Below are 9,623 nucleotides of genomic sequence, written 5' to 3' on the forward strand. Positions count from 1 at the left end.
ACCATATTTATTTGAGGCATTGCCAGTGTGAATTAAGAAACATTTTATCCATCTCCCTTGACTATCTCTTAATACACCTCCACCTCCTGATTTACTAGGGTTATTTTTAGAATTACCATATGTATTTATAATAACAAAAGGGGGTTGTGGAGGATGCCAAGATATTATTTTAGTGACTTGTGTTCCTTTTGTTTTTCTATTATATGCAAGATGATAAAATTCTATAGCTAAATGTGAAGTTTTTTACATAAGCTTGTTTAGTGTTTCACAAGGAGGATTGAATATCCTATTATTCCTAGATAGCTAAAGTTGCCAAATTCCATAAGCAAATAAAATATTCCAAGGTGTCATTTGAAAAGAGTTGAGAGATGTATTAGTTAAATTTTCATGTAACCATTCTACCAGCGATTTATGAAAAAGAAGATATTTCTCGTTGCCTTGGGAAAGCAATCCAAAATTCCTTTGCCCAAGGGTAGTCTTGAATGACATGTAAAGCACTTTCAAGATTTAGACATCGAAAACACTCAGAACCAATACCATGTTGGTGGTAAGCAATAAAGGAATGCGTTGGTAATCTATTACGTGTGCATTTCCATATAAAAATTTGAATTTTTGTAGACATGGGGTTTTCAAGGTATAAGTATATTTTAGCACATTTTTAGCAAAAAAAAGGGGGGGTAATTACAGTAAACCCATTTGTGGTTTGGCCTAAATTTACGTTGTCTACTTGTGGTTTGAAAAATGTCACTTTGCCCACTTGAGATTTGCACCATTAACCTTTCGTAACCCACCTCTCAATTTGCCGTTAAAAAAACACATTTTTAGACAAAAATAAACATAACTTTGAATCAAAAGGATAGGGTTTGAAACTTTTTCAAAAATGAATGAACATTGAAAATGAAATTTCAAACCATTACAAATAAGCACTTTGCCTTTGTAATGACACAATTCTCTGGTGACCAAATAAGGATGTTGGGCTCGCGCATGAACGATCCCTCACAATATGATTTGTAGAGAGTGGGCTTGAAAAGCTAGCCATTGGTCACGGGGCAGCGCCCGGTTCTGGTTTTAGAGGAATTCGTGTAGAAAAAGGATTTAGGCTTGAACGTTTAAGCCCTACGGCATCGCATCCTATGGGATGGGCCTCCTCGGACTTGATCCGAGGACCATTAGGGTCTTACCCCGGTTACCCGACGATGGGTTTTTTCTGTAATCTCAGGTGTTGTTGAGATGTTCTCACCCAGATCGTCTCCCTTTTTTGAAGGTGGAATGGGAGTCCCCTTGTCAATGCCACAAGCTTCCCTTTTATACTAGTATTTCCTTCCCATTCTTCACCTACGTGTCCGTCTCTCCTTGGTCGGGGTGGTTACTTGTCTTGTCAATCCTCACATCAGAGTGGTTGGGAAGAGCTGGATAGCATGATATGAGTATGGGTTTGTCAGGCAATGGGCTCCACATTAAGGTGCTGGCAGCCTTCTCCCCTGCGTTGTTCCTGTACCGAATCTGTCCTTTTCCTGGGGCGTTTTATGAGATGTCGGGCGTAAAGTCGTCCTCGGCCACATCCTTGGGCCTTCAAGGAGCTTTTACTGTGTCCCTGACAATAGGGCTCCTCGGCTTGGGCTTTGGGCCCTTAATGTGAAACGAGCCGAGATTCCAAATTTTAGGCCCCACAGCCTTCTTCCTGTAAAACAAAATTATACATAAGTAGAAAACTTTCAACTTTTAAGAATTTATTTTCGAGGGAGATGCTCTAGTCATCATCAATCTGGTGCAAGGGGAGGATTTTTGGACTTCTCACTTTGATAATATCATTAAATTAAGATTGCGAAGCTTTAGCCATTTTTGTTTCAACCAAAATTGAAACTATGTTGATCATGACTACGAAAGTCAAGAATGTTGACATCTGGTTTGGTTGGATAATGTCCTAGCTGAAATGGAATGTGATGTAACTTGTGGTATTTCATTGTAGTTCTAATGAAACAAAATACCCAACAATAAAAAAAAAAGGCCTCACCTAATATTTAGATCTACCAATTTTAGCTAAAAATTTCCACTAGAGGTTACCAATTTCATTACAATAGCTAGCCAATGATCTTTACTAGGCTTGCTAGTAAATCTGCTAAGCACTCCTACTGCATATGCAATGTCAGGTCTAGTGCAATCAGTAACATAACGCAAACTACCAATGATGCTAGCATAATCTTTTGGATTAAAAATCTCGTCATCATTATTCACAAGAAATAAATGACCACTAGAATCAAAAGGAGTAGCTACACTTTTGTGATCATGAAAATTATATTTTCTCAATATTTTCTCAACATAATGTGATTGATCAAGAAATATCCCATCATATGTTTTTGTAATTTTCATGCCCAAAATAAAATTAGCCTCACCAAGATCTTTCATATCATAATGGCTTTTAAGCATATTTTTTGTCTCATTTATAACATGCATATTTAAGCTAAAAATCAACATATCATCCACATAGAGGCTAATAATAACATGTAAATTATTCCATGATTTAGAATAAATACATTTATCACATTCATTTGATTTATAACCATTCTCAATCATGTAAGAATCAAACTTTTCATGCCACTGTTTTGGTGCTTGTTTTAAGCCATATAGAGATTTAGTTAGCTTACATACCTTGCTTTCTTGTCTAGGCTCTATAAAGTCTTTAAGTTGATCCATATAAATCTCTTCCTCTTGGTCCCCATTTATAAAAACAGTTTTTACATCCATTTGATGAATTTTCAAATAAAAAATTGCAACAATAGCAATTAACAGTCTAATAGATGTAACTCTTGTTACTGGAGAAAATGTATCAAAGAAATCAAGATCAGTTTTTTGTTTAAAGCCTTTTGCAACAAGTCTAGCTTTAAACTTATTTATTGATCCATCCGGTTTCAACTTTTTTCTAAGAACCCATTTACAACCTATGGTCTTACAACCCGGTGGAAGATCTACTAATTTCCAAGTTCTATTAGAAATTAGAGATTTCATCTCATCATTTATAGCCTCTTTCCAAAATATAGCATCAGGTGATGTTAAAGCCTCTTTTAAATTTTGGGGATTTTCCTCAATGTTAAAAACATAATAATTAGGACCAAAATCCTTTTCAACTCTAGCTCTTTTACTTCTTCTAGGTTCCATTTCAAAATTTTCTTGATTTTGTAGATGTGAAGTAGAATAACTAGGTTGTGACAAAATATTTTCTTCACCCCTACTATTTTTCAATTTAAAAAGAAATTTTTCTTCATGAAAAATTGCATCACTAGATTAAAAAATTATTTTGTTTTCAAGATCAAAATATCTATAGGGCTTCACTATTAATCTCGCATATCCAAGAAAAGCAAAGGTAGTAGCTCTTATACCTAATTTAGGCATTTTAGAGTTAGTAAGCCTTACATAAGCAAAACAATCTCATACTCTCAAATATCCCAAATTTGGCTTATGTCCTTTTCACATTTCAAAAGGTGTGGTGTGTGACTTTATATGTGGCACCCTATTCAAAACATGACATGCAGTTAAAATAGTTTCACTCCAAAAATGTAAAGGTGCACCAGATTCAATTAACATGGCATTTGTTAACTCAATTAAGTTCTATTTTTTCTTTCAGCCACACCATTAGAAGCAGGTGAATATGGTGCAATAGTTTCATGGATAATTCTCAAAGATTGAACAAATGAGTTGAATGCACTTGATTCATACTCACAGCCTCTATCACTTTTTTTTTTTTTTCTACCGAATTGATTTTCAGCTTCTTTTAAAAAATCTTGAAATTTTCAAAAGCATCACTTTTATTTTTCAACAAATAAATAGTTGTATATTTTGAGAAATCATCAATAAAAGTGATGATATATCTATTTCCTCCACGAGTTAAAATTCCCTCAAATTCACATAAATTGGAGTGAATTAACTCAAGTAATTCGGTATTTCTTACAATACTTTTATGAGGCTTTTTTGTAATCTTAGCTTGACTACAAGTTTCACATTTTTCAAAATATTTTGACAATTTTGGAATTAATCCTAAAGTACTCATGATTCTCACATATCTACTATTTATATGACACAAACGAGCATGCCAAAAATTAATAGGATAAAGCATATAAACTAAACTAGTAGATGCTTTATTATTCTCAACATTCAATTTAAACATTCCATTACAAGCATAACCCTTGCCCACAAATAATCCATTTTTAGTGATTACATAATTATCAGATTCCATAATTTACTTGAAGCTAGCCTTGTTAAGCAAAAAAATTGACATCAAATTCTTCCTCATGGACGGAGTGTAAAGAACATCTTTCAATGTTAGCATGCGTCTAGAAGTGAATTTCAATTCAACCTCACCACTCCCAAGAACCTTGGTTTTGCTAGAGTCACCAAGCATAACAGTTTTTTCTTCTTCAAAAGGAGTATACAATTTGAACCAATTTTTGTCATAGTAGACGTGCCTATTAGCACCAGAATCTACCCACCACCCTTTAACATATCGCACCATATTGATGTCTGTAATCATAGCCACTAAAGGCTCTTCGGTTACGTTAGCCTGTGGGACAGGTTCACGTTTCCAAAATTTACAAAATCGAGCAATATGCCCACTCTTGCCACTGACAAAACAGGATCTATTAAATCGATCTTGTGAAGGGGGTCCTTGGTTCTTATTGTAATTTTTATTCAGGTTTCCCCTTCCTTGAGGTTTATTATTATTTTTAAAAGCTCTCTTTTTAGGCTTCAATTGACCATTTCTAGGAAAATGATTTTTGGGCATATTATTATTGGCTGAAATAAGGTTTACCTTTGTGGTGGAATTACCATTGCTCTCTTGTGTCATGAGTGGATCTTGTCCTCTAGCCTCCTCCTCCACACGGACGCGTGTGATCAAAGTCTCCAAGGATGTCTCCTTTTATTTGTGCCGCAAAATTTTTTGGAACTCCCTCCAAGATTGTGATAGTTTATCAATTATGCCAGCTACCACCAAATTATTTCCAATCTTTATGCCTTCGGATCTCAATTCTGCTACAATCATTTGGAAGTCTTATGCTTGATCCACCACCAATTTTCCATCCACCATTTGGTAATGGAAAAATCTACTAGTAGCATATTTCTTTGCACCAGCCTCCTCGGTATCATACTTACTTTGTAAATCTTTTCAAATTTTCTTAGCAAAATTATAAGTTGTATCATAATAATCATAGAAATGATCAGCAAGACAATTCAAAAGATAAGAGCAACAATTATACTCATCTCTTGTATACTTATCTATTTTTTCTTGATGGAGACTAAATTCTTCCTCACTCATCTCATTGGTAGAAACATTTTGATGGATTCTTGTCAATGAGGATGTAGGCGACTTTGAGAAGAGTCAAATATAAATGGACCTTTCCTTCCCACCTCTTGAAGTGGGCTCCTTTAAAACAAAGTCTTGGGGTCTAAATGAGTCTATTTATAGGCTCAATGGGCCTCACGAAATTACTATCCAAATTAATTAGGTCCATTATTCTAATGTAGTGGGTGTTACAAGATTAATTGCTGGATATTAATCTAATCCAATATCTGAGACAATTCATGTTAGCCTATTAATCACCACAATTAAAAAGAATAAAATAGTCTCTCTCATTTTCAATGAGGAATTAAACATTTTCACTAACTCCTCATCTTCCATATTTACTCCCACATCTTTACATTTATATTGTAACATTTATTCATTTTAATTATTTAATATTAAAATGCTCCAACAATCTGCTAATACAATCTTTCTAAGAATTACAAGGTAAATAGTTTTTCTTTTTTCTCTTGGTATTGATAATATCACATCTTTGCAACCTTGTACGTGAATTTGTATTTGGAAAACAAATTATTATGAAATAAATGAAAGCAATTAAGTAGAAGAGTTTGTAGTTGATAAAAGGTTATATCTCAAAGAAAAAAATAGTAACGAGTAAGCTACCATAGATGGCAGCTTACAGTAGTTGAAACTTAAAAATTTTTAAATATAATAACTTTGATGTGGCTTGATTTTTATGGACTGAGGTGCTAAAATAACTTTTGAATTATTTTAGCACCTTTTATTGTGAATGCTCTAAGACCTTTGATATACTGTTCAAACATTCCTCTCCCTTGTCATATTCTCCCTCGTCAGCATTAGGATTGATCAACCACACTTGTTGAATCATGTGAACTTGTATTGCTCCCAATTGGTGTGCTGCCACAAAAACTAACTTTGAAACTCTCTTTTTATATCACTAACATAGGGGTAAGAGTCCAACCTAGGATGCATCTTTAGAATGGTAGTATTTTTGTTAAAGTGATAATCCCAAATTTACTTTAATCTTCATAATCTTTAAAAATTTATCTTATAACATTGTCACATTTAAATATTTAATAAATAAACAAAATGTATAAATTACATAAACTAAATATTTTAATTTTTTCGCTTCATTTTTGGTTTTTGTATTTTTAATGATTAAAATTTGAAATCAAGCTTACGTGGCCAAGTATTTGACTTTTGTTGTTCTATCTTAAATATGTGGTTAATTGCTTCTTCATTTTTAATTTTAAACGATTCTTTAAATTGTGTCTAAAATTATTTAATTAGACAAATTTGATAGTTAAAATTTTTTTAAATGATTCTTGCAGGTAGTGAAAAACTTTTTTTTTTAATATGTGAATTAATGCATTGCTTTTAAATTGGCTTTTTGATTATGCAAATTTATAGGGCTTTTGGGACTAATTTGTATATATAAAATAATTATTAAGTGATTTGAGACTTAGAATTTTGGATATAATTTGCAAAGTGAAAATTTTGTACTTTGATTAGTATATGTTAGATGAACATATAAACTATAGCCTTTTTTAGAAAGATATAAAATCTAAAATCTAAATTATTTAGACAAAGAAGTTGATATAAACAAAAAGTAGGCTACATTTTTTGTTAAGGCACTAATTGTTACTTTATCCAAAGAAGTTGATAAGAACAAATAAGTTTTTATATATATATATATATATATATATATACAAGATAGAAATTCTACTTTAGTTTAATCTAAAATGTATATGTGTGTGAAGTTTCTTCCTGAAAACTTGAACCCTAACCCTTACCCCCCACACCCTACAAGCACCTATATTTTTCATGTCTACTCATAAAGTTCTCTACTCCTAATGTTGACCAAAACATGTTTTAACTAAAAATTTTGGGCAAGCATCATTACAAGAATTTGATACAAGCAATGATTAGAAAATTAACTAGAGAATAAATTTTCAAGGCTATAAAAAAAAATTTCATTTAAAAAAAATTGAACATGTGAAATATGGTTGTTAAAAGTGGGTGTAACTATGTGTTGATGCCCATTTTAGCAAAGAAAGAAGAAAATGGTCAATGGCAAGAAAAAGCCCAACAATATAACAAAGAGTGAAGAAATAAGAATTAGCAAAGTGAGAAAAAAAATCATTAAGCTCGAGTGGTAGGAATATGGTCCACAAGCCTATAAAAAAATAAAAATAAAAAGGCCTCAAAGAAAGCAAACGGGCCCAAAAGAGCCCAAAGAAGGAAGTAGTAAGCCCATGAGAATTATAAGAAATGGAAAGCAAGCAAAATGGGTAGGAGGAACCTAAAGAAAGGAATTAGTAAATGGGATTGGTGCAAAGGCCAACAAACCCTTGAAAGTAAAGTATGGTAATTGGGCCGAGGAAGCCCAAAAGATGTAGTAAAGGCTTATGGGAATGTAAGAATGGAATGGGCCAAGGATGCCCAAAAGAATGATATGGGCCAAGGGAACCTGAGATGACATGAGAATTAACCCAGTAGAAATACTCGGCAACGTGAATTGAATAAAGGAAAAGTACATGGCAAGCCCAAATGAGGCTCAGCAAATACAAGTCAAGTGGTAACATGATAGAAGCAATGGAGTGGCGTGGCAGGAATACTAGTCAGCCCACAAACCAGCAATAAAGAGAAACAAAGGCCGAATTGAAGAAGAAAGGGTCTTTGCCCAAGCAAGACCGAGCCTAGGAAGGAAACGAAATGCAAAGAATAAAGACCCAGACTCACCCATGCCACAAAAGGTTAAAAGTAAGTAGCAGAAACGCGCAACGAGACCAGACAAACTCACAAGCAATGGCAAACACATGAACGACAGACAAATCAAATAATCACATGGGAGTGGAGCTTGCACAAGACTCAAGCACTGCCCACTTGTACCCAGCCAATACAAGTGTGGTAGGCCATGGGCCAGAGGTAAGAGAGGGTATGGTTTGGTGGTGGGGAGAAGGGGGAAGTCTATTCTGAGATTCCCGCTCAAGCTCTTTTAGGGGAAATGTCCTGGTAGGATGACATAGCACCCAAAAGAGGGAAAAATAAGCTAGAATCACTAGGTGCATGCTATAGGAGTTAGTAAGAGAGAATACCTAACCCTTATCCAAATGGGGATGCTATGGAAAGCAAGAAAATAAAACAAAAACTCTTTTGTCTGAGAATGGAATGTGGCGCGGCTGAGCAGCTGACAAACCAGTGGATGGTCTGAGAAGGACACCTACACCTGGCCAAAAGTAGTTAAAGGGTAAAATAGTAAAACTCTTCACGACAGGTAATATAAAAAGGCCTTCCTAGACTTAAACCTGCTAAGGAACCAAGCACAGTAGACTAATCCCCCTATCCCCTTTTTTCTTTTTACTAATTGATCAAGCATTGACAGTATTCCTTCTTTTCTTTATTATTGTCACTAACCTATTTCTGCCGTACTCATATCGTTGTGTTTTCCTTATTAAAAAAGTGGTTTAATTATTGTCTTTGGTTGGTAGCAAATATATTCTTCTTATCTTATTATATTATGCCCTCTTGCTATAACATTTTTGTGATAATGTCTTCTACCATGGGCACGTGACCAAGATCTTAGCAAAGGGGCTTTAGCTTGCGCAATAGCTGGCTTGAGGTGAGTTTCAATCAAGCCAGTCCCAACTCTCTTACCCCAGAACTATTGGGCCACAACGTGGCAGGAAGCAGTCCAGTCCAGAAGTACATAAAGGCCCACCACATTATGCTATTGTGAATAAAGGCACATAGTTGGTTTTAGCACATATGTGCTAGCCAAATGGTCGTATATGCCATTGTATTTGGTCAAAAATAAGTTCTTCATGCAATTCTGTAGAGAGAGAATTATCTACCAAATCTAAAATTTGATGTAGCCCTTGGATTTGGTGTAGAAACTAGATATGATATTTCAATGCATCTTTACATGCTTTATGTAACATTGAAACAAACAATCTACATAAAATGGGAAATCAATTTTTAAAAATTTATCACATGACAATATGCACTTAAGGAGTTTTAGAGTTGATTTGTCCTCAAAGGCACTTGGCTTTCCACAATCCTCGAAAGCCTCATAAACACAAATCAAATGATTTGGAAATTCCCCTTTTTGTTGAAATGTTGCACACCTTTCAATTTTTCCTGTGAGACAATTAAAAAGTGGTATTTGAACTTCATCTAAGTTTTGAGGGATGTGGAAGTAGAATTGAAATGGATTCAGATCCTGTGCAATACCTAAGGTATTGTGCACGGGGTGCAATAGCACAAATCTCGACTGTATATTTGATCCAAAGCTCATTATTTTGAAACG

This window comes from Quercus lobata, chromosome 2 (assembly GCF_001633185.2).
Source record: "Quercus lobata isolate SW786 chromosome 2, ValleyOak3.0 Primary Assembly, whole genome shotgun sequence".
Taxonomy (NCBI): domain Eukaryota; kingdom Viridiplantae; phylum Streptophyta; class Magnoliopsida; order Fagales; family Fagaceae; genus Quercus; species Quercus lobata.